The following is a 25147-nucleotide window of genomic DNA, read 5'->3' on the forward strand; positions in this document are numbered from 1 at the left end:
CCAGGCTAACACCCATCTGGCCCCCATATTAGTGCTCTGGTCGCCCTTAAGAACCCAGTGGGAAGCATACCCTGGCAACTTGGTGGTGATCATACACATATCCTACTTTCTCATGTAACATTTTTTGTTACCCTCATTACTTTAAATGGCTGGTGGCAGGGGTTTAATTTTTACTACCATTGTGCTTATCTACCGCAGGCTCAATCCTCAGCTGCAGTACAGTGCCCATGGGTATCTATTTTGTCAAAATGGCCCCTGTCTTCTTTTTTTTGCCATTTTCTGTCTGTGAGGTCTTTTTTTGCTTTTACTCTATGCATTGAGACAGATTTGAGAGCTGGCTCCAGTGTGTCTGGAAGAACAGGATGTGAGGGAGGGTCTTGAAACTCCCCTGTCCTTTGTCTCTAGGTGTGCCTGAATGAAACCAGTCCTGATTGGCTGGCTGTCCTGAAAGGACAGTCACCTTACTGTGCGGTTGACAGCCTAGGCTGTGTATGCATGGGAAAACTTGCTTAAAAGGCGAGGCGTTTGGGGACTAGAGGCAGAGTCGACCACTGGAAGAAACACCCAAAGCAGAAATCGCGACGAGAAGCCCACTGCAATCTCCCGGACCTCGAAGTACTGGTGAAGCCCTGCTGATGTGCCGAGTTCCTTTTTTTGTATCAACAGAGAAGCTCCGGAAGGGACGACTTCCCTTGGGTTAGTGGGAAAAACGAACCCCGAAACGAACTCCACTTTGCGCAATCCCCGACTTGCTGTGCCTCTCCCTTGCTGCAGAAGCCCAATGCTAGGGGTTGAGTGTCCATAACCGAGTGCAACATCTGCCGCAAAATGAATCCGGATAACTGTTCCAGGAGCCTCCTAAGGACATTCCAAAAGCAGGAAATCCCGATCCAGAGTCCCTTCACCAGGGTCCCGGACCGAGGGAGTAAGGAAAGTCCAACCGGAGATATTCGATCTGTATCAGTGCTGTTTACGAAGCGCTGAAACCCGCGAAGTGCTGCTGAATTCAAGAGAGCCCGTAGCTGTTAACGACCTTCCTGAGTACCGCCGCAGGAGCCCTCCAGACGTCTTCCCTCTTGTTCCCACGACTGAGGCTCAGGAACCAGGGCCTGCTTGGCTGTAGCAAGATGGAATCCAGCTGCACCACTTTTCTTCTAACCAGAGGTACTGTTTGGGCTTGGGGGTACTTACATTCTTGCTTTAAATCGTGCTGTCTCACTTGAGATTTGCACTTGCTTAACTTTCTTAGTTGATTTCAACCCCCCTTTGCACAGGCCTAACAGCTTGTGTGTCGTCAGTGATTTCCTTTGAACTGTTTAACTTTGTGAAAGACTTTATCCAAGAAGTGCATCAGAACTATAGACATTGCCCAACAGACAGTGGCTGTCCTGGCTCCCTAAAGGCACCTTTCTGAATCCATTGACTTTGGCATTGCTTGTGCCTCCATAGGCTGTAGCTTGTTGAATACTGTTACTGCTGGGAACGGCTTACCTAGATTTCAATGGAGGATTCAGTCATCCTTACATTATAAGAAACTGCTCTAACCTTATATTTTCCTTAACCCTTCCTTCCTGAAGCTCAGAATCTGAAAAGTTGTGTAGTACAGACTTATACCAAAAGGTGCGTTACCTAATACCAAGCAGATAAGTCTGGTGTAGACTCACGCAGTGTGACTGCACCAGTGTTTACCTAACGCACTCCGCCTAAAGGGGTGTCCTCCGTTCTTTCCGACACACTGGTTTCTGCCACTCCCTCCTTGGGGGAATCTTCAATTATTTGTGTCAGAATGGTACCACCACCAGCTGCCAGTGCCACTTCCTCCAAAGGGGTGTCCTCAATTCTTTCGAACTAACTTGTTTCTGACACTTTCTCTGTGGGTGCATTTTCAATGGTAAAAGAATGGTACCCCCCATGGCCACTTCCTCGGGGCTATCCTTAGAGAATCGTTCCACTGGCGGCCACTTCCTCGGGGCTATCCTTAGAGAATGGTATCACTGGTGGCCACTTTCTCTTGGCTATCCTTAGAGAATCGTTCGACTGGCGGCCACTTCTTCTTGACTATCCTAAGAGAATGGTACCACTGGCGGCCACTTCCTCTTGGCTATCCCAAGAGAATGGTACCACTGGCGGCTACTTCCCCTTGACTAGCCTAAGAGAATGGTACCACTGGCGGCCACTTCCCCTTGTCTATCCCAAGAGAATGGTACCACTGGTGGCCACTTTCTCTTGGCTATCCTAAGAGAATGGTACCACTGGTGGCCACTTCCTCTTGGCTATCCCAAGAGAATGGTGCCACTGGGGCCACTTCCCCTTGACTATCCTAAGAGAATGGTATCACTGGTGGCCACTTCCAGAATGGTACCACTGGTGGCTGTTAGGCAGAAACCTGTGCAGTTCCCTCTGGGACCACTGCAAAAGATTTAAGACTACAGGTGTTTGGCAGTAAACCCACTTGGTAGCAGTCTGTACCACACAGATTCACTTGGTAGCTGTGGCTGAGCAGTCAGACTTCCCTCAAGAAGAGTTAGGCAGTATACAGAGTATTCACAATAGGTCAAACGAACACAGTAGAACAAGTAAACACTGACCAGGGCTTGGTGTAAAAGAGATATAATTATTTATTTAAAACCACATCTAGAAAAACACACAGGCACTAATAGTAAGCAATTGAAAAACACGGTCACTAAAAGATATACACTCCCTTAGAAGAATATTAGACAAGTCTTAACACAGATGGCACTCTAATAATTCGTTTTAAAAGGGAGAGAAAAACAGAGAATAAATTGAAACAGGTCCCAACACTTTTACAAGAACACATCAAGAGAGGAAGGCAAAGTAGAACCGTGAAGTTAGAGTTCAGTAGGCTGGATCCACTTTAAGAGGATCAAACGAAATGTGTCCAAGGTCACACGGTTGCAGTGCACAAAAGTCTTGAAAAGGTTCAAAAAAAGACTTGGACCAAAGAAAGGGACCAGTTAGAAGGTCAAGGCGGCCAGCCCAGTCCAGAAGGTTAAGGGGTTATTATTACCTTGTAGCAATCTTTAGAAAGGGAGGGCTGGCGGACACGGTACCTTAAAGTGGTGAGAATACTCCAGCGGGGGCAGTTGTTCCTGGCAGCGGATGCAAGTCGGTGCTTCGTCCGGGGGAAGAGAGGATCTCGTCGGGGAGGAAGACCAGAGTCTGTTACACTGCCAGGGAAGAAACCAGCCACGGAGTTTCTCAGGTAAAAGGAGCGATCCTTTGGTTCGCGGTCCAGTGGTAAGTGGCTATCCGGTTGCCGGGGTGCTTGGCACGGGCAATTCGACCACAAGCCGGTCTGGGGTGCGAAGAGAAGAAGGTAAACTGGTTGTGCCCACCAGTCAGGGGAAGAAGCCTCTCCAGCCGGGAGATCTTCTCTGTCGTCGGGAAGTGGTGAGTCGGACCGCAGGGCTCCACCGGTGGTGTCGTTGTGGTAGGTCGGCTCAGCTTCTCCCTCGTCGGATTCTCAGGTCCTTTGGCGACTTCTGAAGTTCCAGTCCCCAAAGCCCTGCTTTTATGCAGCACACCCCCATTCACTCAGCCTAGCTGTCAGTCAAACATGCTAAGTGGTGAGCCGGCAAGAGTGCGACTTGAGTTACCAAGGTAACTCAGTCCAGGGTGCCTAAACCCCCTCCCACACCCCCTGTGGTACCCAGACAGAGTGGCACCACTTTTGGAGGCTTCTGTGGAGAAGCCCGCCAAAAAGTGGAACAAAGGGCTCGACTTGGGTTGGAGTCACAGAAGAGAACACAAACGCCATTTTAGAATCGAGTCCTGGCAAAAAATACCAACCGGCGAATTAATATTAAATAAATAAACCGGCGGTATGTTCGAGGCTATGGGAATTAAATAATTAAAGTTGGTAGCCTCGAACAATGGGAAAATCCCATAGGGATATATTCGCGGTCGAATATAAAAAGTAGTATCCACTGCCACCAGCCAAAACTCGATCAGGGGGGAACGGAGACGTGCCCCCTCGACTAACAGACCCTGGGACAATCAAATTGCCCCGACCAGTACGTCCACAATATGATGGTTTGTACTGGTTTCTGTTAATAATTTGGGACTAGTAAAGCCAATGGTGACTTTACATGCCCTGGGAGACAGTAGTCAGTCCCAGGGTATGGAGTCTATGGTGGGGTGTCACTATGACACGGAGGGTGCTGTGTAACACACATAGTAAAAACACATGAGACCCTATGGAGTAAAGGACCCCATAGCCCATAAAACACAATGGGCCTCATTAAGACCCAGGCGGTAAGTTACCGCCTGGGTCGTACCTTTACCACCATGGCGTAAACTACGTTTACGCCATGGTGGTTGGCGGACTTACTGCCCCATTCCGAGGTTGGCGGGGCGGTAAGTCCCCAATCCCCATTTACCCTTCCCCATTCCCATTTTTGCCCCATAGGGCATAATGGGAGTGGGGAAGGCGTTAATTACGCCACCGTAAATTACGGTGGCGTAATTAACAACAAGGTCCCTTAGCGCCATGGATTTTAACACCTGCTAAAAGCAGGTGTTAAATCCTCCATGGCGCTAAGGGACCTCGGAATCAGGCGGTAAGGGTTGGCGCTGTTTACGCCGCCGTAAACCCCTTACCGCCTGGGTCCTAATGAGGCCCATTAACAGTCAAAGGAACACCATAAATCATGTCCAAGAGTAGGAGAAAAAAAGAGTCTCACTCTTGGCAGGAGAAAAAAACAAACTCCAGAAATCCAGCAAAGCTGCTGGGGGACTCACTAGGTTAGGAAATTCAGCCTAAACAGAGAATTCTCCCTAACACTCGCCTCCCCCCCCCAGACTAAGGGACAGGAGGATTTAATCCACTCCTGGATGAACCTCATACCTCTAGTCGATGACATACATCCTAGAGAGTCCATCAGCATTTTGATGGTGACACCCTGACCTGTGGTCAATGGTGAAATCAAACCCTTGGAGGCAGATTGACCATCTCAATAGTTTTAGGTTTTCCCCTTTCATTTGCATTAACCATCTCAAGGGTTGGTGGTCAGTCTGAATGACAAAAGTAGAACCATACAAGTATGGCCTAAACTTCTTCAGAGCCCACACAATAGCAAAACACTCTCGTTCAATGGTTGCCCACCTTGTTTCAGGATCCTTCAGTTTTCTACTGATGAAGCAAAAGGGGTTCTCCCTACCTTTCCCATCCAGTTGACTGAGGACTGCACCTATTCCTACATTTGAAGCATCTGTTTGCACAATGAAAGTTTGGTGATAGTCAGGAGCTCTGAGTACTGGGGCTTGGCAAAGAGCCTTTTTCAGGGTTTCAAAGGCCCGATTGCATTCCTCATTCCACCTAACCTTTTTAGGGAATTTAGGAGAAGAGATGACATTCAGTGGAGAAGCTATGGACCCATAGTTCTCAATGAAATTCCTGTAATAACCAGTGAGACCTAAGAAGGCTCTCACCTGGGTCTGAGTAGTAGGTGTTGTCCAATTTTGCACAGCTTCAATCTTACTGGGCAAAGGCCTTATTTTGCAACCTCCTACCTCATGTCTAAGGTAGACCACTTTACTCTGTCCAATCTGGCATTTACATGCCTTTATGGTCAGATTGGCCTTTCCAAGAGTCTGCAAAACATATCTCAGGTGGTCCACATGTTCATCCCAGGAATTGCTGAACACTGCTATGTCATCCAAGTATGCCATGCAGAGGTCCTCCATCCCATTCAGAACCTGGTTTACCATCCTTTGAAATGTAGCAGGTGCATTTTTCAATCCAAAAGGCAAAACCTTAAACTGGTATAAGCCAACTGGGGTAGAGAATGCAGTTTTCTCCTTGGCATGGTCTGTCAGGGCTATTTGCCAATAGCCTGACGTCAAGTCAAATGTGCTGAGGAACTTGGCTGCACCAAGTCTGTCCTTGGCAAAGGGTGGGCATCAGTCTTAGTGACTGCATTAAGAGCTCTGTAATCCACACAGAATCTAAGTTCTTTAGATCCGGCCTTTGGTACTAACACAACTGGGCTAGACCATGGACTAGTAGAGGGCTCTATTACCCCGAGATCAAGCATCTTGTTGACCTCACCTTTGATGTGGGTTCTTACATTTTCTGACATTCAATATCCTCTGCTTTTGACTGGCAGACAGTCACCAGTGAGTATGTCATGCTGTCCCCAAGGGGTCAAGCCTGGTGAAAGTGAGAACAGAGAGGCAAACTGATTTAACATTGATTTGCACTCTTCCTGTTGCTCAGGTGTCAGATTTGAAGAGAGATTTACTCCTTCAATCTTTTCGTCTAAAGGTAAGCCTCTGAGGAGATCAGGAAGAGCTTCACTCTCTTCTTCCTCCTCTGATGATGCTAGAAGCAAAGCTCCTACATCAGGTCTGGAGACATACGCTTTTAGTCTGTTGGTGTGGAAGACTTTTGGAGCCTCCTTGGGGTTCGCCAGATAGTTGACCTCTCCAAATTTACCCACAACTTTGAAGGGTCCCATCCATTTGTCTTGTAAGGCCCTCTGCCTTGTGGGAATCATAACGAGAACTAGCTGGTCCTGAGTAAACTCGACCATGTTAGCCTTTTGGTCATGCCAGTGCTTGACCAATGCTTGTCCAGCTTTCAAGTTATCACTTGCTTCTGCCATCATTTGTGACATTCTCCTTCGGAGACCTATCACATAGTCAGTCACTGCGACTGGCTTGGGGGAAGGAGCACTCTCCAACCCCTCCTTGATCAGGGCCAATGGACCTCTGACCGGATGACCATAAAGAAGTTCAAAGGGAGAATAACCTACTCCCTCCCGAGGGACTTCTCAATAAGCAAAGAGAAGGCATGGCAGTAGAAGGCCCCACTTTCTTTTAAGGGGGTCCTCTAAAGCACCCATCATGCTCTTCATGGTTCTGTTGAACCTTTCAACCAGTCCATTTGTCTGAGGGTGGTATGCGGTTGAGAACTTGTAAGTAACTCTGCAGGTTTTCCATATGGCTTTCATGTAGTGGGTTTCAAAATAGGGATTGCCTTACTGCCACAGGTTCTTAAGGCTAAATATAATGGGACAACAAAAATGAACCTGGGCGAAATGAGATCAGAACATCTATACACATTTAAACAATACCAGGTCTTGTCAAAAAATATATATATATATATTTATTTATAAACAATTTACACAAATATTTATTGTTCTCAACATCCCCATTTAAACACCACCATTCATTTACACTCTCACTATACATGTCAATATTCCACACTTGTGGCACTCAGACCATCTAGAACCAAAATATTAACATAAATTTCAACACCTCTTGGTGATTACAGTAAGTGTTAATACAAAGACAAATAGCACCATGCTTATTTGCTGTAACTCAACATATGTTTCGGTCGTCACAATAGGCCTCTAATTTAAGCCGGTAAATATAAGCGACCTTCTTCAGGAGACGGATGGTTCTGTTGCAACCATTCCAAAATGTCAAAAGGTGGAGGATGTCATCAAACCTCAATCTACAAACAATATACATAACATCAGAATTCCAATCTCTTATTTGTTTAGACACAGATATATCTTGTGTGTATATCTCAGTTTATGTGTATACAGATTGGCACTCACCTCCACGGGAAATAATGGAGACGCGTGTCAACGATGGACTAAATCCTGCAGTGGTGCTAGATAACTCTGCACCTATACTGCAACGTAAGAGGAGGACAAAGCATCTTAGTAAGCCTGCCCTATAAACAATACACCATTGTATAAATGGTCTGGACACACTGTCTTACCTGATCAAAGATTCAGGTATGGGGGTGTCTTGCGTCTTTAGTCAATAAATCCAAAGAGGAAAAATCCCTGTTCTCGCCTGAAATGCAACACAGAGACTCAATACTCAAATATTTTCATCTTGACCGCTCATTAGCAAACTATGGATACCACTTTAATTATTGACTAGCTCTCTCCTCTAAGAAAAATAATTTCTCTTTCTTTACCTATATTGAACAATCATTTTGTGAAAATCGACCATCTTATTTCCCTTTTATTACTAAAGCAGGGTGACCAGATGATTGCATGTTATCTGTACACCCCTTCTTAGTTTTGGGTATTAGCTGGCGCTAGAAGCCAAATGTTTTGCCTTAGAATATCAATAAGAGGGAGATCAGATAGGAGTGAAGGACACACAGCTTGTCTGTGTTTGGCATTTTGCTGACTCAATTGACTGCCTATTGCCAGGCCAATCTCTATGGGCATTCCCACGCACTACCTACCCTTCCCCACCCAAAACACATCCTTCTGAAACCTATTTGAATTAGCTCTGTCTAGCAGAAACATCAAACGTTATGCTGTGTATATAGGGCCTGCCAGTGTTATTTTTATCTGAGAATGGCTCAGTTGCAGCCTTCGGTGTAATAAAGATACCATCACTGAGTGTGCCTTCAGCTGCTCGATTTATAAGCAATACGTCTCCTCGCATCTGTTCCTTGCATTGAAGTTTTGTTAAAAAAAGCACTGGCAAAGCCAACATTTTTGGCTTGTCTATAGGATAGACATTTGGCACACACTGACATCATATGGCCAGGTACTCGCATCATTTTCCAGCTGTTATCATCGTATTGCCAGGTACTAGGGCCTGGTAAATGCTGAGCCCTTGTCCATACAAAAGCCAAAACGAATGGTTTTGCCAATGCTTGTTTTTGTCCTGATGAAGGTCCCCTACTAGCCATAGCCATAAGACACTAATCTCGAAGTGGATGGAAACACAGCGTGTCGTCAGACAACCGATTAGATATAAATGTCACATTAAATATAACTCATTAGTGTCTTCAAATGCGTCCATTGATTTGCAGTGAAGTCTATTATTTGTATTTATAAGGTTTATATAGAATAATGAAATTGAAGCATATTTACAAACGTGAAACAAACCAATGAAACAATATGTAGAACAATTTACCTAGGTAGTAGAAAGGTGAAGGGAGAGGTGAGGAGTAAGGGAAGAGAAGAGAGTGTCAAGATGGGCAGTATAGATGAAGTTTCCAGGGGCCTAGGAGGAGGCATAAGAGGGAAAGGAGAGGTAGGAAAGGTGGGTAGGAGGGAGAATAGGGAAATAAGAGAAGTGAAGGAGGTCAGGGCAGGGGATGGAGAAGAGGAGATTTCAGGGAGGCGCGGATTTAATCGTGCCAAGAGATTTCAAACTGTTATGCTAAACAGTTGGCACGATGATGCACACATAGGTTCCCGTGGTATTTGAATGATATGAAGTGTTGAGATTTTGTTTGTTTACATAGTTTTGTTGTAAAATAAAATATGTAATTTTGTAATAGGTGTGCTGACATATTAGGCATTGTTTGATTAGCCTTAAGTTTGTGTGTTTTTGAGAAAGTTAGGGTTGATCCAGCTTATCCCAGAATGATGGATTAAAGGAGGCTTGCGGGCCCTCTCTATTAAAGAAAGATCATTGAATCATTCAGTAACAAAACACTGAGGTAATGTGGGTTTTTAGGTTGTATATGTGTATTCATTATCTTGCGTACTTCTAACGTAAACACACAGCGTTAATAGATTGTAAGTAATAACCAGACAATTTGGGCTTAGCTAACATTTAGCCAACGGAGAAAGCTTTGCGTATAACAAATTTGTGGAGTCCATTTGCATAGAATACATTAATTTGAGACCAACATTAATGTGATTTGCTTCACAGATGTCACCCCAGTTTGGATTTTAGTTTCTCAAGTAACGTTGGTGCTCGCCACGTATTGTATACCATGATAGCTTTGCATATACACTGTCTTAGACTATGTGCTTCCAAAATGGCATCTCATGTGAGCCTACACAGACTTCCAAACCTTCCAACACTACCCAGCAGGGGAATGTCAGAAAGGCAAGTGGACAAGGATCATCTGGTCTTGAGAGGAGTATGCCTCGTTCCTCATGCATACCCAATGCAGAGTAGGGGGGCTGTGGAAGGCAACAGCGCAATACAAAACCTGTGAGGCCGAGGAGAGAACGAATGAGCAATCTCCCACCGACCCGTTGCACAAGCTTCCTGCAGGTTTTCCCCTACCATGTTGGGATGGTCCATTGTGCAGACATCCTGGGAAAGGAAGCATTGACGATGATAGCCAGGCACTAGAGTACAGAGAGAGGGGCATGGTTGAAGGCAGCAACAAGGTGCGGTTTAATAGACCAAGCACTGGCAGGCAAAGTTATTCACAGTATCACAGCAGGCTGGTGCGATATTAATGATGCAGGGTGGCAAATGGCCTGGGCCATGCACAGCCTTTACTCCTGCTAGAATTACATTGCCAACTTGTGGTGGTGTTCAGCTGTAGATTCCTGACAGCCCAGCTGAGAGCAGTTCACCAACTTGTGAAAAACACTAGGGAAAAACACAGGCTTGGTGAACAAACCTAGAGTGCATAGAGCACTCCCAAAAAATGATTTCTTTTTGTCACCTCAAACTGGTGTTTGTCCCCCATACTGGAGCGCTCAAAGGTTCTCGCATATACTGTGGTGATAGCTACCTACACTAGACCCGCAATACCTACACTAGGCCCGCAATAAATGTCGGTCTGGCAGAGAAACAGGTGGACAGTTGGGGTGACTATGCATACTATTAACACATACAAAAATTTTATTCCAGGGTCGCTGCCATATGGGTTGCAAGAGATGCAGGCTTTAGAATTCTCACCCTTTCAGATCATGGATCTGTGGGATTATGTTGAGCAGATTCCCCTGGAGTAGGTTGAGTAGAATTTCCACAGTAGATCAACAGGAATGATGTGTGTAATCACTAAATGGTGGCATCAATTTGTGGATATCAATGGTGATGGGGCAACATTCTCATTAGTTACCAGGGATGTGATGAAAGCAGTTTTTGGTCACAGCACAGAGGATACAATGGCATGCTGAAATTGGACATAAGGTGCAAGGATCAGAATCCACAAAAATGGGTCTGGGCCAGGTTAGGGGAGCCTGGTAAGTAACAGACCCATTTACACCCACTCCTTAACAGTAAAACAGAGTGTGTACCACCTCCTGAAAACGACACTGTGGTATTTTGAACAGGGAAACGGAAATGGGATCCCTCTGGCCAATTAAATTTAGTACTTGGCAAGGGGGCATTTATATGAAAATTAGGAAGGCAAATGGGGTGATATTGTGGAGTTCAGTCTTTAATACACTTTTTATTCTTTTGGTCTCTGACACAAACTCCAAATCCATCCCTCATCTCCAGTTTATCTAGGTTTAAAGTCAATGGGCCTCATTACGAGTCCGGCAGTAATCGCGGTGGTAAAACCGCCTGGTTACCGCCGGACTCGTATTACCATTCCGCCTCCATGATTCCTGGAATTACCGGGGCATTACAACCCCGGTTTTTCGGGAATCACGGAGGCGGAATGGTGTTAATCCCCATTCCCATTGAGTCCTAAGGGACTCTATGGGAATGGGGATCAGGGAAACACCGGCAGCATCTCGTAATGCTGCCGGTGTTTCCTCGGCCGCCTGCAGGCGGGCGGTGTTAAACCTGCCAGGTCAGACCTGGCGGGAACATCACCTCCCGCCTGCAGGACTCGGGATCAGGCGGTCCGGAAACAACGGTGGCGGTGGGTTTACCGCCACCGTTATTTCCAGACCGCCTGAGTTATAATGAGGCCCAATGTTTTGAATGTAGTGGCAGCATGGCCTGTGCCATTCTTACTATGGAAAGAGATTGGCGCTTTCCTTTTTTAAATCACATATCTGTCCTTGTATCCTCGATAGTGCTGTTTGTTGGGTTATATTATTCATGTTTGGGCCAATACACAAGTCATGAGTGATTACATAATGGACTGGTTAAGCAGGCGTCCGATTGGTGCAAACGCCTGCCTTTTATCATTTGTGTATGGAAAATGGGAGCTTCCATGTGCTAATTTAGTCCTTTCTGAATAAATATATAAAATATGCATTTAAAATGTTTGTTCACCAAGCCTGTGTTTTTCCCTAGTGTTTTGGATGCAAACATTTCTAAATAAAAATGAATTGTATTATTCCTGCTGCATGTTACTTCTGTTCCACTAAATGTTCCCCATTGGAGCACCACTTCTCTGCCGCCTATTAGGGTGCCTTTCCCCAATAGATGGCACTTCAAAGCCAAATAAGTTACTACGTGAGGAGTTAACATCACTACTACTGAGTAGAGTCTTATTAAATATGCTGCCTGCGATTGTGAACATATTGAAACGAATAATGTGCTTCTCCTTTTATGTTAATAGGTGACTGCTCCAGAAATGCAAAAACAATGATTGTTCGATTCTCTGGACTATAGCAGTGAAAAACTTCATTGTTGGAATATGCAATTTCCAAGCATCTTAGAAGTGCGAAAATCTTGGGTCCAGTTGCCTTTTCAGAGTATTTAGGAACTGGGCTGCGAAGCCTGTTCATACATGATGGCTTCCATCCATGCAACCACTCCTTGGTAACATCCAGTAACCAAGCCTGTTCATTCTGTAAATCCTGGGGGAGAGGTATATCTAGCATGAAAATGACAATGTGTTATGTGCAGTAAAGAAAGCATTTTTCATTTGAGCTCTGAATTTGGAAAAGGTTAATTGAAAAGGTTCCTCTTAAGAGAAAAAGGGGGAGCTTGCTATCCACCAGAGAACACATACAGAAACCTTATGAGTGCACTGAATGTGGTAAAGGGTTTGCTACAAAGCAAGAGCTTACTGTCCACCAGAGAACGCATAAAGGTGAGAAGCCTTATGAGTGCATTGAATGTGGAAAAGGATTTGCTCAGAAAGGAAAACCTATTAGGCACCAGAGAACACATACAGGTGAGAAACCTTATGAGTGCACTGAATGTGGGAAAGGGTTTGCTACAAAGCAAGAGCTTACTAGCCACCAGAGAACACATACAGGTGGGAAGCCTTATGAGTGCGTTGAATGTGGAAAAGGATTTGCTTGGAAAGGAAAACTTACAATCCACCAGAGAACACATACAGGTGAGAAGCCTCATGAGTGCACTGAATGTGGGAAAGGGTTTGCTACAAAGCAAGCGTTTACTGTCCACCAGAGACGCATACAGGTGTGTGAAGCCTTATGAGTGCACTGAATGTGGGAAAGGGTTTGCTACAAAGCAAGCGTTTACTGTCCACCAGAGACGCATACAGGTGTGTGAAGCCTTATGAGTGCATTAAATGTGGAAAAGGATTTGCTTGGAAAGGAAAACTTACAATCCACCAGAGAACACATACAGGTGAGAAGCCTCATGAGTGCATTGAACTTGGAAAAGGGTTTGCTACAAAGCAAGAGCTTACTATCCACCAGAGCATGCATACAGGTGAGAACCCTTATGAGTGCACTGAATATGGCAAAGGGTTTGCTACAAAGGGATTTCTTAGTAAGCACCAGAGAACACATACAGGTGGGAAACCTTAAGAATGCATTGAATGTGGGAAAGGGTTTGCTTGGAAGGGACATCTTATTAGCCACCAGAGAACACATGCAGGTAAAAAGAAATGCATAACTGTGTTGTCTGGGAACTGGTTTCGTCATAAGGTACGTCTTATTTACCAGCACTGAATCAAAAATTGTCACATTTGTATACTCCCTTTTTGCAGTGATTCTTAATGGCCCCTCTTCAACTTTTCTCTTTCATGCACACGCTTGGTAACTCTGCTGTGTAGTAGAATAGGGCCTCATTACGAGGTTGGCGGTAGCCGTGCCTGTTTCGCATGCATGGCTACCGCCACCTGCGAATGGGCAATTAACGGCTCATTACGAGTTGAATGGGCCGGTAATTGCCCATTCGCGGGTGGCGGTGGAGATGGGGACCATGGATGCACCGTTCACACCGTACCGCCAAAGTTATAATGAGGCCCATAGTCTTGATTCTAAAATAAATAAATGGGTGTGTCTCTAACTTATAACATTGTTCATGTGCTTACCAGTACATACTAATTACTATGAATGGAACTGGATAGCTGGTCTCTGGCGTGCTCACGTTTAGTCATGAATGAGGAAAAAGGAACAGAGGTCATGGGATCGTGGCTCCACTACTTACACTGGCCTCAATGTCTTTTCTGGTGCAAAGCGCATAGAGGCACAGAGCCGTGCCGAGCTCCCTGACCGCAGAAATGTTTCTAGAGAACAGCTGCACGGGGATATGGATATCATAAATGAGTAAACTGTGGCAGGAAGGAATCCATTAGAAATGCCTCCACTGGGAATTACATTTATACACCCCCATAAAGTAATTTTACTTTCAACATCAACACATAGGGATTAAAAGACTCCAAATTTCTATTATTTGGAGCCCTCCTGAGTATTAAAAATGGAGAAGTCTATATTCTCATATGACAGTTAGACTGAGCTTGGCACAACACGTTTGCAAAGACTTTTGCAAAGGGAAAACATGGATAATGGCATCCATAAAACTGGAATCTCCAATATTACTCTAGAAGCCTGTTTCCAAGAAATGCATGCCTCGCCAGGAGTGCCATCCTCACTGAATGCTGCAGTGTTTCCACTTCGTGTAGCATGTTCTACAGCACTACAGTTTCCTTTTCTCCTCAGGATCCCCTGTACTGTATTACACTATTGCCTTTCTCTGTTGGAGCATTTAGGATTAGTAGATGGTTCCCTTGCCTGGGATCACCATGTGGGGGTGTGATTACACAAGTGAGGGTGCATGCCCACTATTAAAGCACTAACTTAAAAGAAATTGGATTGATGAGCAGGGCACAGAGAAGATGTCAAATTATGTGGACATGTATTTTAGAAAAGTGTCATTTTGTGAATAGAGTAGAAAGGGCAAATGTAATAGAAATATGCACTGTGTTGTGAGACAATAAAAGTCATGCAAATTTGGAAATTAAATGGTGCCTTTCTGTCTGAAAGGAGAGTTGTGGGTGTAATATCACAGCTGTTCTCTAAATTCCAAGAAGGAATAGTGGACATAAATGTTTATAAAATAAAGCTGGTCTTGGATAAACTGACATGTCTAATGTAAATGTCTCCCACCGGGATTCATACACTGAGTGAAATGCTGATGAAATGAATATTGAGCTTCAGCTATTATGTCAATGTGTTCACATTAAAAATAAATTGTTAGTAATTCCATTTGTATTAAATCTTTTTCCCTGACTTTTTGTGTAAACTGCATCCTGAAACAGAGGCGATTCATTTGTCTTAATTAGTGAGACCACCTCTATTCCAGATTTATGCTAGAATGTATTTGTTTTATTTTTGGGTTTGTAGAGCAAGCTACAGCCCACAGGCATTGAGGCGCTATAAGGACATGTAAGAGAGCTTGCTTGAGGGTTACAGGAGTGCACCCCATGGAGAAATGCGTAATACAATTTGCTTGTTTACAGGCTAATAAGTTACTTTACAGAACAAACAGTAAATGAGCGACGGGAAGAACACAGATAGAAGAATGCATAGCATGATGGGATGGGCCATTCAGACAAATAGCCTGGTTTTGAAGCTGCATGAGAATCAATCATCCTGATCGGGGCAGGGAGGGTGTTCCAAAATTTTGCGGCCATGGTTGGGAAACTGGAACCCCCAGCATGTACTCTACGTGTGGGAGGTGCAGTGATACAATTGGCATAGGCAGACCTAGATGGTCTGGAGGAGGTCTGTTTGGTGATCGTGTGTGCTAAGAAGGGGCGTGCCAGGCCATGAAGACATTTATGTGTGAGGGCCAGTCTTTTGAAGACAATCCTTTCCTTGACAGATAGCCAGTGTACCTGCCTCCTGACCCCAGAAATGTTGTCCCTGCGTGAAATGCCTGTTGCAGCCCTTAAGGCATTGTTGTGAGCTATTTCGAGTTTAGCCAGATTCTTCTGGGATGTCCCAACAAAGAGGGCTTCATAGTCCAGCCTTGAACCAAGAGATGAACATTGTGGGAGGTGGTAATGACAGAGGAGGTGAGTTAAGGGGGTGGGAAAGAGGTGATCATGGTGGGAGGTGGTAGTGACGGAGGAGGTGGGGTAAAGAGAAGGAGGTGGTGATGGGTTCAGTGGATGGGTGGGAAAGAGTTGATCATGTAGGGAGCTGATCGTGACTGGGGAGGTGGGGTAACGTGAAGGAGGTGGTAATGGTTTCAGTGGATGGGTGGGAAAGAGGTGAATATGGTGGGAGGTGGTAGTGACGGAAGAGGTGGGGTAAAGAGAAGGAGGTGGTGATGGGTTCAGTGGATGGGTGGGAAAGAGGTGAACATGGTGGGAGGTGGTAGTGACGGAGGATGTGGGATAAGGAGGAGGTGGTGCTTGTGTTCAAATTTGCAGGGTGTGCCCTTCCATACCTTAACCCTCATCGGCATTATAGAAAAAATGGCGGAAATTAGTGTTTACAAATCAATGGATTGATACAAAATTGTGTAATCAATCCAGTCAAGTAAACCCGCACTCTACATTTGCTGTATTTGTATAAACATTTGCTAGCATGACCTGCCACTTTCCTTACAACAAAAGCGATGGATGAACTTTATTTTCCATAGGATTGCGCTAACTGTGGAGTCCAGAATGATACAGGGACATAAGTTAGACTGGCTGAAGACTTTTGTTATAACACCAACTGGGTTGGGAAAAGGCCCTGCTGTCCCTGCATTAGCGAAGTATCCCTACCTAAACTCAAAACTAGGGATCCGCCTGTGTCCGAAGTCCAAAACCAAGCCATCCTGTGTCCAAAGTACTATTCTGACCCTCGCACTCTAAACCAATGAATTCTTAGGTCAAAAGGATTATGTCTTTGGCCTTCAATGTTTTTTAATTGTTCAAAAGAAAGGAAACCTGTAGAACTCCCACAAAAAATAAGTCTTTCAAGTCTGGGCATCCTTGCTCCAGAGGTTCTTCCATTACCCTGGATTATTCATCCCTTTTTTTGGGTTACAAATATAGATTTCGCCCCCCCCCTTGCCGTGGCGGACGTGGCGTTTAACGGCCCACCAGCCTGAGCGTTGCAGGCCCGAGCTGTGGGGCGTTAAACCTGGCTATGGATAGCTTTTTTTGTTGTTTTTTCCTGATGGGGGGATGACTCTGCGTGAGCGCATCTCTTGACGGAGAAAAAAAAAAGACATACAAAATGACATCTGCCCTAATAATGGAAGATTGATTAGGTTCCTTTCGGATGACAGCAGCCATTGAAAATATGTATTTTAGAAAAATCTCGCCAGGGAAAGGTGGATTCTGATTGGTCGTAGGCACATTTTTTTTGGCACAGAAGGAGCAGATGTCTCTATTAGAGAGTGGAGTTCTTAGGACTGGTGTGAGCGTGATCATTTTTCTGGAGGTGCGAGATAGTGGTTTTAGCTTCTCGATTGCCATGGGAGGAGTATTTATCAACAAACCTAAAGAATCAGGCATGTTGGATTTCAAGGAGTACTAACGGTGTAGCATATACTCTTGTTGTCCCTCTCTTTAATTCACAACTTTCTTTCCCAAGGCACAAAATTCCCAATACACACCACAAAGACAGTTCCTACTACTACTTCTGATAGAATAAGTTAGTGAAATCTGGCAACACCCTGTATAAGTAGCTGTTTGAAAAAGGCGCAGAGCAGCAGCAACGCGGCACAGCAGCAAAGCGGATAAGCAGTACTTGAAAGGTACTTGCTAGGTGCGCGCGTGTGCACAATATATAGTACGCCTCAAAAGGGGTGTGTCACTTGCCCCAATGCCTACAGAAAAACAAGGAAAAAGGTGCTGTAAGTAAAATTTCCTTAGTGTAAATCGTAGGCAATAATGTCCTTTCAATTTGTTCACCTTCTGGGGCAGTTAGTTGCAATCTAAAAGTCCAATAGTCTCGAAGATTGCAGCCGCCGTTTAAACGCACAGTCTCACTGTGGCACTTGAAAGGTACTTGCAAGGTGCGATTCTATTCTCAAAGTCTGGATTGTCCAACCCAGAAACGTGTTGGTTTTTAATTCTGAATTGTGGGATCTCCTCCCTTTCCATTATTCGCTGAACTAGTTTCTCATTAATAAAACTCCTTTCTTGCTCAAGCGCTAACATGGCTTTTATCAATTCAGAATGACCGTTTATACCAATATGGATCCATGGCTGTTCATCACCCATGTGTATTTCAGAAAGGGTTGTTATATGTTTTCCTGTTGTCACCTCAGGGATAGTATTTTGCTTGTACTTCTCTTCTTTTAAGTAAAAGCGTAATGTATGCTCATCTATTTCAGTCTGCCATTTTTTCCTAAGATCCAAATCAATCTCCATGGATTGTTTCTCTTTTTCACTTCGCATTTCACCCTGTCGCATCAGGATGACGGTGACACTAGGCACACAACCATTTTGAAGACACACTTCCACTGCATCATTTGATTTAGCAACAGTATGGCATTTGCTTACACTGTTGTTTTGTGACTTAGTTTTCTTAGGCCTCAATAGTTTTTTTTGTTAGAGACCACAGGACTCTATTTACCCCATCAATGAGGGGTGACAACCTCTTCAGGCAATCTGTTTCCATCAAGAATGGGATTTCACTGATAGACGTGATTAACACTTCCTGTCTCATTCTGTGTTTTCCTATCTTTATGTTAACCTCAGTGACACCTTCGATAGATATCTCCTCACCATTGACATTATGTATTGGGCCTTCATTTTGTCTGTCGTTGATGTGATTTTGTGAGGATCTCCCTTCAGTGATACTTTTTACCAACTCTTTGGACATAATTGTGGCCTGTGACCTGTGTCAATCATTGCAAATGCATGGCACTTCTCCTCCGCAGTAATGGAAGCATAATACCTGTCGTCAACTTCTTCTAATACACACAAAAAGTGAGAATTTTTGATGATTCAGGACCCACTTTCTTGCTAAGCACAGGGGCAAGTGAAAGGATATCTTTCCCTCCTTTTTGCCCATTTCACTTTGAGAAACTTTGTTTATCTCCCCATGTTCAGAAGTCATCTGGAGTGTAGCCACTGTTCGTCCTCCATCCGGGGACCATCAATGTTCACACTGCATTCCTTTAACTGAGCATCCTTACAACAATCATGTGGTGACTTATCCTTTCTTGCTCAGGATGTTCATCTCCCTCTGATGCGGTTACTGTATCTTAATCTCTTGAAATAGGTGTGGCTCAAAGTACTCCTCGGGTGATCGATCTGTACCCTCCTTTTTGGTACTCATTTGTTCTGTCTGCATTTTATAGGCATTTTGAGAATCTAGGGAGGATGTTTTACCAGTCAAGCCTACTCCTTCATCACTTGTCTTATCGTGGCATGTGATGTCTTTTTTGAATCTGCCTCTTTGCTCTATTGGAGTTTCTTGTTAATTTTTTTCCTTTCTCTTTTTCATTTGCACACACTTCGATAGTCTGGTTCAATGCTAAATTAAACCAACTCCCCTTTTTATGTGCATTTGCATCCCCTACCTCATTCTCATGTGTCGTCATCTTCGTGTTTAAGTCAGCAAGCAACTCAGGGCCATTACACAAGACTGGTTCATGGGATTCTGTACCTTTATCATTGCAGGATCTATAAGTACTTAGTAACTTATTATCAGAAGGAGCTAGATCGCTCCTGCAATGTTCTGCCCCCTCATTTGATGGCAGTTTTTGAACTGCACAGAGCTTTCCTATTTGTTCAGACAGCATCTTAACTTGGGCATCAATGCATTGAAATCTGTCCATTTCTCTAGCATCTTCTCTTGGAGGTCTAGGCTGGTACTGGTTACTTTCGCCCTGGTTGAATCTGTTCTGGTATCTCTCGGGAGATTGATTTCTATTTGAGTTATTCCTGAACTCTTGATTCATGGGAGGTGGGGAGCGGGGTGTAACCATTCTTTGGTTGTGATCCACTGGTGGTGGTGATTGATTATAATGGCGTGGGCCATAGTACATGTTTTGTCTTTCATTTTGTGGTAACTGTCCCCTATGCTGATTTCCATTTTCAATTAACCGATCCATGTATCGTGGTCTGTCCCGATTGACATATACCATGGTATTAGACTCAAAACTGCATTGTGCTCCCAATGTCTGGTATGGACCATTGTTTCTTTGATCTTGATTTTGTCTTTGATTGTTATTTATGCCTGACATAGCGGGTCGGTACCTCCCCACCCCCCGGGTCTGTCTCCCATATACCTTGGACTAATGTAAGTCTCGCTATTGCTCGAATCATGTGACTGGAAAATCAGCATTTGGGATGGTGGCCTCAGTGGAGCGCCTCTCTGATCAGATGTCATATTATTTCTGACTTGAGTTTGGGCTGATTCAAGTGGCATTTTTGCAGATCTGATTTCCATTACTGTTGCTGAGGAGTCGTTAGATTTTGTCTCTTTAATTCTATCTCTCTCTCTCCACTCTGACAATATTTGACTTCATATAGTTTGGTCCCTTGTTCTACAATCCACTCCGGTGACTTCTCGCGATCAAACATGTGAATTAACTGTGATATAATGTCTTTCTGTAAGCCATAAAAGTAGGCAGTCTTAAATTTAGTTGAATTAGGACTAAAGGATACATCAAAGCTAGAGAAAGCCCTTTTTAAATCTTGGAGACATTGACGAGGCGATACATTTGGCTTGGCTGTCATGGTATATGCGGCTTTCTTTGCATCCTGCAATGACTGATATAGTGAAAAATGATGTCTAACCTCTTTTTCAAATTCTGCCCATGACCTGTTTCTTGTTCATTTAAGCCCTGGATAATGCACTGTTCCCAGGTGGTCCTCTATGCAGCAATCACCTCCCTTTTTGAATTTTTTAATTAGGGCCTTGATTGATTTCATTATTTTGATAGGGCTACTTGGCGCTGTATTTGGAGTTGCATTATTCTGTTGTGCGCGCACCCAGCAGAGTACCATATGAGTACTGACTGCAGTACCTGCACACCTGGCTGCCAGTTTCAGCGCCGCTCGAGGATCGAGGGTTTTTCTCCATTTTCCATCTCTACTGCCACTCTGGTACAAGCACTGAACTTTCTACATGATTCTATACTATAACAGATGTTATTCTGAACTTCAACAACCGGATTGTAACTAAATATATATGTTTTTTACTTTGTAGATGACAAGCCACGCCCCTAACTTCCCGTGGCTTGACAAATACAGAGACGTGCATGCACCCAGCAGAGTACCAGACGAGTACTGACTGCTGACCGCGGCGCAGCGAGTCAGCGTGTAACTCTACTAGTAAGAACCTTTTTCTATCTTATTCTTTCTTTTTTCTTTTTTTACCTCTATCAGAGTAGACTGAGGCAATAGAATTGTATTGTGATATTATGTAAATCAACTTTATAAATAATTTCCTAAATTCATTTTTTTTTTTTTTAGAATTAAAGTTTGATAATTGACTGGTGTTGTGCTACCACTTACCAACATCTGCTATAGTACATTGTAGTGCGGAGGCACGATCATGAATCGCTTAACTTCAGGGATGCCCCGGGTCCCAAGTCTATTAACGCGCAATACCTCAAATAAGTCCCCAAGTAATATTGGCGCCCCTAAACCAGCAATTCTATCAACAAAAAAAAAATCTTGGCTTCTCGCCAGACATACGCCAGTTTTTGGCAACTCTGCATTCTGACTGTGATATTAACAATATGCCGGCCAACATGGAATTACTTGACCATCTTCATAAAAACTCTGATAAACATACAATGTTCTTGTCTGATAACACTATGCAGCGCTGTGCATCGTTTTCCTCAAGCCCCGCAAGTAATGCTTCTTTCCATACTTCTACTTATTTACCAGAATTCACTATGGAAGCACAACAAATTACATCTGAATTATTGGCTGAAGCCACAAATCAAAAATCGCTTTACTCTGATATTGTAACTCCTGATATAATTAAACCTTTGCCTATAATACAAACAGTGGCAATTGATCCTTGCTTGCCTCAAGCTCCTCGCTTCCTCTACCCAAAATTTTGATGCGAATAATTTGAATCAATTACCGATTCCAAATGAAGTAACAAATGCTTCGAACGCTTCGGTACCTATTAAGACACCTGAGCCCTATAAAACAGATGTTCCTGATTATATCATCTCCCCAAATGAGGTGACAACTATTCCGAACACTTCTGCTCTCCCCAAGACACCGGAGCTCTATACAACAGATCTCCAGACGACATCATTTCCCTAAATGAATCTCCTTCCTTTGTTGCTTCGTTTTCCAAACCGACAGCATGTCCATCGTTTGGCTTTCCTTCTGTTAACAATCCTTCACTGGACGCTGCTTTAACAGCTATTAACACAACTATTTTTTCACTAGTTAAGCTTTTTGAAGTGTTGGACCATAGATCGACAGGTCAGCAAGATTCTTTATCTCTTTTGCACAATAAAATAGACTGGATTGCAGGCTCAAGTATCAAGTGTACTTCTCCTGTGGAAAGAAATGAGCTTCAATCTGTGATGCCTTTGGAGAGTACATTCACACCTTGACTCATTTCCAGCAATTAACGAAGATGATTTAATTATAAATTCCCCTGATGTGCAAATTGTTGAAAAACCTCTATATGAAGCTTTCAGTAAATCGGCTCAAATCTCCAAAAGAAGGAGAGGAAATCACAAAATCTAAATTTCTCTGCTAGAAATCCTGATATTGAACAAAGACCAACAAAAAAATCTCTGAAAAATAAAAAGAGCCAAAAAGCTAAAACAAAAAAGTTTCTTGCAAATTTAGCATCTGCGGATAAATTGTCTCATGATCTATCGAATCAGGATTTGGAAGAGCCAAATAAATGCCCTTTGCCTCCAAGTGCTGTTACATCGACTCTGTCTTCAGTTCCAGAAATATCTGAAGGTAAGAAGCCTATTCATCCTCAACCAAGCTGCACTGTAAGTGAAGATTCAAATGCAGTTGAGTCTAATGACATTCAAGATGAGCTTATGAATATGTCTGTGTACCCTAATAGTTCAATTACTGAAGTTGTTCACCGCGGTTTACATAATCCTACATCTAACAAACAACAAGGGCTAACTACATTTCGTGTTAATTTTGGTACTAACTCCATAGCCGTCGAGTCCCTTGATCAAAGGTGGAAAGACTTGCAAGCAAACTGTCTATGTCTGCAGGATAGGACCGATCAGTTAGATACCCCTATATTAACCAATCTTAAATATTGTGGAGATGTATCACAAAAAGGCTTAATCTCAGAGCAACCTTTGGCAAATACGGATATTATCCATGATGAGCATAGGCCAGACATATATCTTCCAAATCCTTCAATGCTAAGAGACGAATGTTTGCAGATGACAATGCTTGATAGGATACACTTGGATCCATTCCCAAAACGTAAGACTATACTACATATATTGAATACAATACCTACACTATCCCAAGTTAACTCAAATGACATTGCTTCCCTATGGTACCCAATACCAGCACAACAAGATGTCAGTGCGATAGATGTGTACTCGGTAATTGTTAAAAACCTTATCTGGAATGAAAGATAGGAACTGTACAACAGAGGGTTAAAGATTGAAGCCTTCTTTCCTCCTCCTAAGATTGACAAAACTGTGTCCAAAAATGCTAATTCAAATATACCACATGCGCTCAATACTGAATTGACTTGCTGTATGTGTCAACAGAAAAAGGCCCAAATCAAGGCCCTCCACCATCCAAATGGGACTGGCTTAAACATGACAAAAATGTCAAAAGCTTTCAACTAAATCACTAGACTAACCCTCCTAAACTATCTCATTCCTGCACTCTGGCATCGTGGAACACAAGAGTTATTATCCACCAATAAATCGAATCTCAATTCTTATGACGTGGTTCTACTCCAGGAAACCTGGCTACAAACTAGTCCCTGTTGGATTGATCATCACCTTACCATTGTTCCGGCCTCTAAGCCAACTAGAGGGCGTCCTGCTGCTGGCCTCTTGGTTGCTGTCCTGAATGATAGCCAGCTTACTCTTAAAGCTTGGCCATCACCTGACAGTGGAATTCAGGTTGCTCAATTATCAATGACAAATCACTCATCCTTTCTTTCCCTCTTGTTTGATACTCAATATCTATTGGAATCCGCTTTCTCCTTCTGAGTTTCGATTTGTGGATGAAATGGAAAATGTGTTAAATCAGGCTTTATCCATTCCCAGTATTAGAACAGTGATTATCTCTGGTGATTTTAATTTAAATTGCTTGAGCACGAAGAGAAAATACAATTCAAGATCCTATAAGTGGTCCAAGCTTATTGAAGAAAGATAGATGTCTATGTTAAATGGATCCTTCTCTACCGATACTCCACCCAAGCCAACGTGGGAAAGACACAATAGTAGTTCTATATTAGACTATGTTTTCGTATCTGTTGAGGCCATCCCCTTAATAATATCATTTAAGGTTTTAATGACCGAACTCAGCGATCATAACATCCTAGAAGTCTCTTGGTCACCCCATGAGGTTAGAAGTCAGGATTACTATAACTTGACAATTGAAACAAATAATGAAGGTAACCGTCTCAAATGGTATCCTTCGCAGATAGCTAAATTGGAGAAAAAAATATTTGAATTAGCAAATGATAATTCTACTATAGATAATGTGTTTTATAGTGACTGCATTCAAATTTTAAATCAGGAAACAACTATACTACCACGTACGATATATTCACACAAATACCCGCGATTAACACAGGTAGCAAATTTAAAGAAAGCAATGAATAAGGAATTGAGATCCATAATTGCAAAGTCATGTAAAAATATCAAGAATCAAATAAGAAACCTCTATAAAAATCTAATTAAACAACTCTTGTACAATTATAATCAGGATAGAGCTGAAACTATGTTAAAGCGTTAGTCTCCAAGTCTACTGGAGAGATCTGGAAAGTTCTAAATTCCACGCCTCGTAATGCCCACAGATCTATTTTGCTAAATCCTATTGATGAGTCATCATGGTCAATCCATTTTGAGTCACTGTTACAAGAAGCAAATCAGAACTGGGATTTACAATTTATACCGAATCCTCGTTTATCTGACCTTGTATTTGACATTTTACTGCTAATTAAAAAACTAACTTAATCTCGAGCTCCTGGACCTGATTTACTCACAAACGCTATCTTAAAGAAAAATCCAGAACTGTGGGCTAATGTCTTAAAATCTATTTTTACGAGAGTCATCGATACAAACCAAATACCTCTGTCATGGCAACAAGCAATTATTATTCTGATATTCAAAAAAGGAAACAGATCAGACCATGTGAACTATAGACCGATAGCCCTGTTAGATGCTCCAGGGAAAATTTTTGCTAAAC

The 25147-nt window shown here is 43.3% G+C and overlaps 1 pseudogene; it reads left to right on the forward strand.

The window, feature by feature from the left end:
- LOC138560838 (zinc finger protein 850-like) overlaps nt 1–14508 on the forward strand; it is a 571653-nt pseudogene extending 557145 nt beyond the window's left edge.
- Nucleotides 14509–25147: the final 10639 nt, after the last annotated feature.

Source organism: Ambystoma mexicanum, unplaced genomic scaffold (genome assembly GCF_040938575.1).
Source record: "Ambystoma mexicanum isolate Mex_15411 unplaced genomic scaffold, UKY_AmexF1_1 Mex_scaf49, whole genome shotgun sequence".
NCBI lineage: Eukaryota > Metazoa > Chordata > Amphibia > Caudata > Ambystomatidae > Ambystoma > Ambystoma mexicanum.